The following is a 10,515-nucleotide window of genomic DNA, read 5'->3' as shown; positions in this document are numbered from 1 at the left end:
AGACCTCTAAATCAGGAAGATAATCAAGGTCCACATCCAACAATCTCCCACTTAGAGACTGATTATATCAACTTGTTGTAGGCTCAAAATTCTCTGCCTTAACATTATAAGGGAGACCACTCGGTCGGGACCTTAGAGCAAATCCTTTAACATTTGGAATGGTGGTTCCAACTGGTTAAACTAGGTCCATTTACCTTCTCTCTATCTCTACTGGCTTAAAATATGAATTTTAGTCACCAATGGAGAAGAGACATCATATCGACTCTTCTTGTTGATCAGGCAAGAAAGTGATCCTTAAGCTGATCTGGGGCTCATCCAAGGCACAACTAAAGTTTGCTTATTTGATAAGAGGACTTCTAGGAATGTAGAATTAAATCTAAATGCAAGCAAAATGAAAGAAATGCTAAGCCTATCTGAATTAGGAAGGTGTAGATCTAGCCCAACCAATGGCAAAGCAATTAAATAATTGAGATTTCAACACGCCTTGTTTATGATGAATATCTGGCTAATGAAATATTTCAATTAACAGATATTATAATTACTAAACATGTTGTTTAGAGATCTATTAATAATGAATGATGAACCAATAACATTCGGAGTATTTCTCATAATGCCAATGGAAATTCAATCAAAATTGAATGACAAATTTATGAGTAAATAGTTACTCAGAAATCTGATTTAAACATAAGAGCAAAAGAGGAAATTAACAACATATCTATGAAGCTAATGAACTAGATAGATAATTCAAAAAAGATCTTCATTTTCACATTAAATAATCGTGCTCAACATGAAAAACATTTTACACAAATATGTCATTAAAAAGATGAAATTTTCATTAAAAATAATAGTATTTAAAATACAGAGTGATTTGAACTTGGTATCTTGCTATGTTCCTTGAATTGATCTCATCTCCAACACTCTTTCTCAAAACATAAACGTTGCTAAAAGCAAGAGCTGCAGTAGTGAAAACTTTGCCTCTCATACATAGTTCAGAATGGAAAAAGAAAAATCCCAATAATCCCCATATATGAGATTGATCCTCTCCTTCTATAGCCTGAAACCCCAATTACAATAAGGCTTTAAGAATTACAAAATTACAGAAGAGAGAAGCCCTTTGTACATTCTACAAACCATTATTTATAATTTACAAAATGAATTCCAAATAGGAGAGTTGTTGAAGAGTAATTATGCTCCAAAAATTTTCATTGGTTCAAATTCCTATTCTTCTATAGTTGGAGCAATCCCATTGATTAAAATCTCTTTTTCCTCATCTCTTCAAGTGTTTTCCTGCCAAACCAATCAAAATTCAATTAAAATAAAAATTAAAACAAAAAATACCAAACCTAAAAAATAAAACATCTTCAATTAAAACTAAATTAAATAAATAAATAAGTAAAAATTTGAGCATTTAATTGATTGCTGTAAAGATCCTATTGGTCAAAGAGAACATAGTCGAATGGATCTGCACTCAACAAAGATTATGAACAAATGAAAATGCAGAAAATTAAACTCAGAAAAATAAGTTTGTTTAAAAATTTGGAGCTTGATTTTCTAATATTTTTTAGACTCATTAAATGATCAAATTTTGTTATGTAAGCACTTCAGAAATATTCTCCATGATTTTATCTATTCAACGAACTGTCCTGGGCCACACATTTGGCCAAGTAAAACTCAACTTATGAGCTTCCAAAGTTGAAGTGTAAAAAATGCCAGAATTCTAGAAAATTTGCTACCTATGCCAAAATAAGAAAATTTTAATTAAAATCTAATCTTCAATTAAATTACAATTAATTAAATAATAATTAAATTAATTAATTACAAACTAAATATATATATTTGAAATAAATTTAAATTAAAAATTAAAATGGATTAAAAATTAATTAAAATTAAAATTATATTATATTAAAATTATAATTTTATTAAATAAAAATTATAATTAAAATATAATATGTTATAATATTAATATAATATATATTATAGAAACAAATTCCATGTAACAAAACTCTATTCAAAAACAATATACGTAGGAGGGAGTAAATGATAAAGGGAGGAGGGAGTAATATGGTGAAGGTTGACGTACAGGGAGCGGGACTCGTAAGTGGAGGGCCATGTGATGGAGGAGCGGGAGTTATAAGACGAGAGAAGACGGGAGCATTTATTGTGAAGCTTCACAAAAAAAGGGCCGAATACATCAAGCAGATGAAAAAGCAATCTGTCCCATAGGCTATCTTTAGCCTCGTGGACGTTAAAATAATTTCTTTCTTTCTTTCTAAGGAGACCAAAACCTTAGGTTATAAATAAATAGTCACGACATAATTTATATTGGATATTGGAATAAATGAAATATTGTGACTTCTCATGTGTGTCAAATAAAAAATGTGATTTTATTCCGATATCGGAATATCGAAAAAAAATTATATCGAGAATTTTTTCAAATATCAGACATTTTTTTAAAATCTCACAAACTTTTTTATCGAAGGTGTTTTTATGAGAGATATTTATATTAGGATTTTTATCGGATATCTGATAATAGGGCTTTTTATTGTGATTTTTTTATTGAGATTTTTGTAAAGAAACGAAGGAGGAGAGGTGAAGTGGGATCTATTTGGAGTGGAATTTCTCCATTATAAACTACAACCACTTTAGTAGTTAAAAATCCTACAGAATTGCAGTTACTTTTCATTTTGAGATTTCAGGTCTCATAATTTCTTTTAAAATTATAAATTAGAAAAAAATTACCAAGATCTTGAAAGCAATTTATTTTAATTGTTCTACAATTTGGCTAGACGATTTTCTAGGATCATTAGTGAAAAAAAAGAAAAAAGAAAGTAAAAAATAACTAAGGATTAATATTTACCTTGAATTACTAATTTAATTACAAAAATTAAAATATTATACATTTTTTAACCCAAGCGGTAAAAATTATCGAATTTCGAGCGAGCACCATTTGCAAACCATGTAACCAAATGAGATGAAACAAACACGGATGGAAAGCTAGAGAAAATTCAAACTCAATGAAGCAATTAAAATAGAAATCTTACGAAAATGAAAAAAAGGCAAAATTGTAGGACACTTAACCAAAAAGAAAATATTAAAAGGTGATTTAGCCAAAAAATTATGGAATGGGTCCCCATTATTTGAAGTAAATAAGTCAAAAATGGGGATTGTTGGGTTTTCCCTACAACATTAGTGACACACTAAGAAGACCCAATTATCTTTGGTTAAAGATAATGAACTTTAATTTACCCAAACATTAAAAATAATGGATTTCCTTGAACCATCAAACAATACAATATTTCCACGGGTCCCACATAAATAGATTAAACAATATGAATTTGAAAAGATAAGTACTAAAAAACAAACTTGATTAAAAATCATGAATCCAAAATTTGGGATTTTTTTTTTTAAATTACATTATATGAGAAATAGAATAAGGTACTGCTAACAGTGTTGGACCCGCCAACATTCATGGGATCTCCCCAGTATGAAGTCTCAACTAGACCTCACACCGTTTGGTGTAGGAGTCCCATCCAGTATGATGGCTCTGTTGCCATTATCTTAAAGGTTTGCATTAGCTCTTGCTTGTCAGCACATGAGAGTGGTCTACTTTGTCTTTGAAAAACGAGGTTCGCGTGCCTGGTGAGCGCTTCGTGTTACTTGTGTCAAGGTTCTTTCACCGCAAAGGGAGAGGGTGGAAGTGAGTCTCAAGTTGAAAGGTAATAGTCCCAACTCTGTTGGAGACACACAACACAACAAGACATTTGTAGCTTCCGGTGGAGTAGTCCACACGGATGCGACAATCACAAACACACATTGAATGGATAACATGTACAACACCCAGCTAGTAGTCCACATGAGCGCGACAGTCGTTATAACAAGTTTTTGAGAATGGTTTTGTCAAGTGTCCGGTGGGATAGACCACACAGGCGGGACAACATTAACAACTTATACAACACATTTTCGTAAGAATATGTATTAGAACAACCGAAATAGTTCAATTGTTTTAACACAGGTTAAAGCAACATGCATTACAAGTGTCCAAAGAATAGTCATACAAACAAATACAATACATGTGTGAAAACGTGCTGGCCTATTATCTGGCTTCTGAATTAAGCAAAAGTTCCAAGACACATCGATACACCATACATCACTAACCCCAATAGCAGGGCGTTGGAGTCACTGTTCGCTCCTCAAAGAAAAACCTACAAACTCTCAAGGCTATGTGGAAGGAGCCAAGATGAAAAGTATTTTGCATGTACAAATGAGGGGTATTTATAGGCAAGGGTAAATTGGCCCTTGTGGCTGTTCGACTTCCCTCATGACTGTTTGACTTATTTTACTCTTCAACTTTACATGACTCTTTAAATTACATGTGGGTCTCTTGGGCTTCTATGTTACATTACATTGATTACAATTATGTGTTTCACAGTAGTGATGTGGCCGAGATGGCTCATGACACGACTCGACACAATAGTGCTGATATTTTCATGTTGTTGGTGGTGTCCATGTCGAGTTGCAGTGCTGCTGAGTGATGAATGTGCTCTTGGTGTATCATAGCTTCACCTCCACATGGCAAGGTGTGTGGAGTCTTCAATGGCCTTGGTGTTATCTTGATGTTGCATGTGCACGTCGCTCCTTCGATTGTACTTTGGCATGCTTCACGTGTTCGTCTGTTGGTGAAAAATCTCCTCGCATGCATTCTTCGTTCGTGCATTTGCGAACAAATCTCCTTGCATGTGCTCTTCGTGTTCATCTCGTTCGTTGTCGTGTCATGTCTCATCCATGTACCTTTATCTACAATCACTCATGACGAGACGACATCAAATCCATAAATCTTCTTGTCTGTCATGATGCATTATCTTTCGCCTTTGTATGCAGGTGACCGAGAGAGGACAAGGCTCTTGAAACTAGACAAGGAATATTTCAAGCTGGGATGCGGGCTCTGGGCACTGCCGATGAAGATTGTGTAGAAGTCACTAGGAGACTAAGAAGGAAAATCCGGATTAGCAGTGACTATCTGCGAGATCTGGTTTGGCCGGAGGGCAGATCTGCGCAATTTTTTGAGTGAAGTAGTGCAGGAAGAAAAGGGGATTGGTAGCAAAAACTGTGCAATTCCTCTGGGGAGCTGATAGTTGGCTGCGGGAGGCTTGCTTGGAAAAAATGCACAATTTTTTCAGGGAGTTGGCAACATGCTGCGGGAGTCCTGCTGGAAAAAACTGCGCAATTGCTGGGGGCTGGCCTGCTGAACACCCCTGCGCAATTATGAGTTGAGTGGGATGCTAGGCAGCTTGGTGACTACTCATGAAAACTACGCAGTTTTCCAGGTGAGAAGCAGGTCGACTGACTGGGTGATTAGCTAGAAAAACTGCACAATTTTTTTGTGGGAGACAGTGACGGACACAGGGTGTCTGTTCGACATGTCTACGTAGTTTCTTCAGTCAGTGGAGTGGGCATTCTTTGCATCTTTTGCATAATTTTTTGGGGGAGTGAGTCCCGGGGTCACTGCCCGGTCAAACTCTCCTGTTGACCAGTTGGAGGCTTGGTTGATGTGCTTGCGGGCAACATAGATTGAATTGGCTCGCTGGAAACTTCTACGCTGTTATGGGTGACAATCGGTCGAATTGATTCCAGGATTGCACAGTGCAGACTGCTTGGGAGGAAGCCTCAAGCTCCGTGCAATTCTGGGCAGCAGTACATAATCAATGAGAGCTGAAACTACGCAATGCAGCTCAGCGGATGTCTGGTTGTTGGAGGATGGTTTGGTCGACAGAGCTTCGACAAAATTACCAAGTGTGAATTTTCCTCCATTCGTACCAAATGAGAGTAATAAAGGGTGTAAGCGTTTCATTTCAGCTGCATCGATGAGAGGCATAATATGATTATTGAATCATATTGCTAAGTGAAAAAAACATGAATCCATTTGGGTTTGCACACATGATCATATTAGAATAAAAATATGGGATAAATCACTTGGCTATACTTTAGAAAGTTATGAAATATCAAAATTTCGATAAATCATATTTAAAGAAATTGCATACAAGTCTTCATGAGTTTCGGAGGGTGCCAGATGTCAGAGATTGAGTGGAATGAGGTGTTGCTGAGTTTGGATCCATTTCAGACAACCATTTATCAGCCAGGTGTTCGATTTTGTGGAGACTTATGCCAACAGAGCATCATACCTAGTTGCTACGTAGTGCAGGGCTTTATTGTTGTTTCCTCTTTTCCTTTTGTGCAAAAAGTATGGTCGATGTTTCTAAAGACTAGACTTTGGATAGCTATCATGACAAGGTAATATGATAAGTATGCTAAATTTCATGTTTCGTTTTCAATCCGATCCATTTCATGGATAAGAGATGCTTTGAATCTGGACGTAATGTTTAAAATGTTGTATGGCTATTTAATGCCAAAGTTTGGAAATGAGAAGGGGTTGGATGGTATTACGAATTGGCTCTCTGAATCTTGTGACTGTGATATAGTTTTTATAAATAAAGGTGTTTATGCTTAGTGTGTCAGTGGATATTCACAAAGCTACTTGTGGTACCATGTTTCAGATTTTTTCCATCCTTGTGTTTATTATTTCATTATATTTCTCTACAATTTTAGTTCATGGGTATTGATTAAGCTATATTAGAATTCAATCTTGCATTGCTCTAATTATTTTGTGTCAGATATTTCAGTTGCAAATGGAATATTTTATACCTTTGTTGTTTGTCTTTTCTTCTTCTGCATGAATGAGTATTTTTCATGTTCATCTTTCACTATACGATAATTGGTTTCCTTTATCTGAAGTATATTCCAGACAAACCTATGTGTGTGTTATTGGTTTTTAAATGCATAAACATCATTGGCCAGCAATACTAGGATCACAGATTTTCACTTCTCAGTAATCTTCGTTTACTTTCAACAAATATTTTCTCAAAGAATCCTTCAGATCTAGTCTCTATCTTGTATGTACTTGCAAAGTACCCAATTTTAAGTTTTTCTGAATGAGGGAGTCCCCTCCAATCAGAAAGGACCAGTTTCTAGCCCAAACAGGTTTGTGGTTACCTCTGTGGTCGTTTCCTCAGCCTAAAGGGACTTACAAAGTGATAATAGAAATAAGCGGAAGTGGGAAGTGATACCAGAACTTCCATATCAACATTAGTATATTAGGAATTTAAAGAGCAAGCATTTGATATGAAAGTCCCGATATAGGGTGAGGATGGGAATATCGGATATCGGATGGATAGCGGAAGCGTTGACTATCAGAGGTTTTGAGATATTGGGAGTTTGAGCATAACACACTTTATAAGTTACGATATTTGTGAAAGCCGATATGCCAAGTGGCAGTTGTGGGGCCGACAACTCTTAAATTATTTAAATAAAAAGGAAGCGCCCAACTCAACTTCATCTTTTAACAAAAAACCCTTTAATAATTATATTAACTCTCGAGAATGATTTTATCGTAGCTTTCTTATGAGGAGAGTTACGATATTATAATGATTCGATATGAATCTTCCAATAATGCGTTAATTTAATGAAAAAGGCCCTATCGAGGTTTTAATGAATATAAGCAAAACTAAAGAATACCCACATTCTGAAGAAACAACAAATACTTCCCTAGACATGATGCAGATTATAAATGATTAACTACTTGCTTATCTCAAGTCTCCAAAATCAAGCCAATGAAGACCTACAAAAGAAACATAACAAAAATAAGAAGTAAACGATGAAAAAGAAAAACTAACAAGAGATGAATATGAACCCGTTAATGCATACTTGGAAGAATAATCTTACCTCATGAATCTTCAAGTTCTCCTATGCATTTCTCAAAATTCACATATGCTCAACATCATCTACTCATTCAAAGTAATGCTAAGTAATGATCTTTCAAATTGCATGCACCTCAAATGTACATTGGAGGACAAAAGTGGTGGAAAAGAGATTTTTATAAATACTTATGAATTGAAAATTGCCAAGCCATAGCAATTCCTTGGAATTTCTTCATATATGATTTTATCACAAAAACATTCCTTAACAATGTGATGAAGTTTTTGCAAGAACAAGCCAATCACGTACTTCACAAGTGTGTATGACCGACTATATAAGAACTTTTGATATGTTCTAAGCCACTTTGCCAAAAAAATGAAAGGGGATACCAAGAAAAACTCAGATTCATTACTTGCTTATTTAAAATCTGCAACAATGAAATAAATGCAAACATAAAAGGAATATAAATCTAAATTAATATATCCATAATTCTAACTGGATTAAAGGAAACATGACTAGGTATAATTTTACTTCAAATGTAACCATTCTCTCATTCTAACTCCTGCATGTATGTACAGGTCAATCAACATGAGCAAAACTGCAACTAAATTATAAAAAGAAAAATTCAACCTACTATGTACAATTAACAAATTTAGCGAAATAATTTTATTTACAAAATTCTTACCCTGAAATGCTTCCAACCAAATGTTTATAGGATCATAAAAAATAGCATGTATTTTAGTGAATGATTGGAAGAAGTTCAAAGGAAGAGGAAACATCATGCCAGGCTTGAATGATACATTTTTAATCATTGAAGCCTACTAAATACTAGAAAAGTCATAAATATTCCTGAGCAGTGGAACTTCTAGATGTTTTTCAAATGGACAATTATTTAAAGTATTCCTAGAAGTATTCCACTGCTGATCAGAATGTAATGATGCACTCTCAAGTGCCAATATTTGTAAATAATTCATTTGAAAACCAGAAATAATTTGATCAAGCATTAACAAATAAAATTTCAAAATAAAAAGTAACTGATGTTCATGCTTGAAATTTTGGAATTAATTTTCATAAAAACTTATTAATGCACTTGAGGAGTGTCTATAGTTTGAATATTCAAATTGCCAGCATAATGTGTTCAAAAATTCAATAATGAAATTCTAAAGAAAAACAAATTCAAACTTAAGGAGCTGAAAATGAAGAAAATTAAATTTACATTAATGGTACAAGTAATGGTCCAACATGGCTGGGACTCATTTGCAAAGATTTATTTCTCACAATTATTAATAGAAATTGTAAAGTCAAATTCATTGTTTGCATTATTTTGTTGGAATGGGAATATTTCAAGCTTATGATCCACAAATGACATTTCATCATCGTAGGAATAAAAAATTGGGATAGGTTTCTGAATACCAAAATTAATATGATGATTGACTTTTTAAAAATTAGAATGGATTGGAATAAATTCTTGATTAAATTTCTCTTTATCTTAAAAAATAGAGTCACCTAAGGAATTAGAAAAAACCATCTCTAATGAGAAAAGAGGTTGAATATTTTCGTTTTCCAAGTCATCATCATAAGTAACTTCATAAGTGTTCTTTTCCTTTGAATTAAGTAAATCAGAACCAGGCAAGTGATTGAATACTAAATTAAAATAATCTTCGAGATTTTTGATTGAATTACTGATTAAATTTTCTCTACCAATATTTAATAATTCGTTATTAATATCGGTTCCTCTGTTTTCTAAAAATAAATTTGAATTCAAATGGACTTTTGATTGATTATGAATTAAATTAATATTATTAAAGATATTGTGGTAGAGAGAAAAATAAGAAGTTGAATATATACCTAAAGGTTTCTCTATCCATAGATGATTTCTGATTTTCCAAAATAGACAATTCAAATTCTTTGTGCATTTGATCGGTTTGAAAATTGTTGTTGAACTGCTCCATCATTTGCAATTTATCATCTGCAGATTGTGAATTAATTTCAGCAGTAGACTGTGCGTTGTTGACATTCTCTGGTCGATTAAATCGTTGTTGATTTAATTGTTATTGATTGTTGCTAATAGATTGTGCATCTTGTTGAAATTCTACTTGATCAACATTATGTAAATTTGGAAAGTTATGGTATTATCATTTGTAATTACAATTTGCGAAGAATCGAAATTGTCATTTTGAAAAAGTGTATCATTATCAACAAAGGATATACTTTCTGGTTCTTGATAGTTATCCCAGGCCAGAGACACTAAATGTCTGAACCATCCAATTAATAAGAATTGAGGATGAAAATATTTGGATCGAAATTGCATTAAAAATAATTTAAATCTAACATAAAACATATCCAAACTCTCACCTTCCATCTTACACAATTCTTCTAACTGATCACACACCTTTTCGTAATCATATTCCTAAAATGCGTGAAGGAAAATATTTAAAAATTCGTCCCAGCTACATACAGAGGCAATTGTTGGTGATAAGCACCAGTCTTTGGTTTTTCCTGTCAAAGTACGAGTGAAGGTCCTACAAATAATATCTTCATCAATATTGAAATTATTGCAACTTAAAAGAAATTGAAGGAGAAGACTAAAAGCAGATGTCTTACCATTGTATTTTACCTGAAACGGGATCTTGACTGTCTATATTGAAGTGGTTTTTGGATGAGGTCTGATAAATCAAATCCAATGAAGTCTTTTACATGGAGTGATAGTAAATATAATAAAAATATTCAAAGAAAACAATTCACTGATCCTCCTTCTAGGGCAAA

Source organism: Pinus tabuliformis, chromosome J (genome assembly GCF_031772625.1).
Source record: "Pinus tabuliformis cultivar Carrire ecotype Pingquan chromosome J, CPIR1, whole genome shotgun sequence".
Classification (NCBI taxonomy): Eukaryota; Viridiplantae; Streptophyta; class Pinopsida; order Pinales; family Pinaceae; genus Pinus; species Pinus tabuliformis.
The sequence above is the reverse complement of the archived record's forward strand: the minus strand, read 5'-3'. Positions refer to the sequence as shown.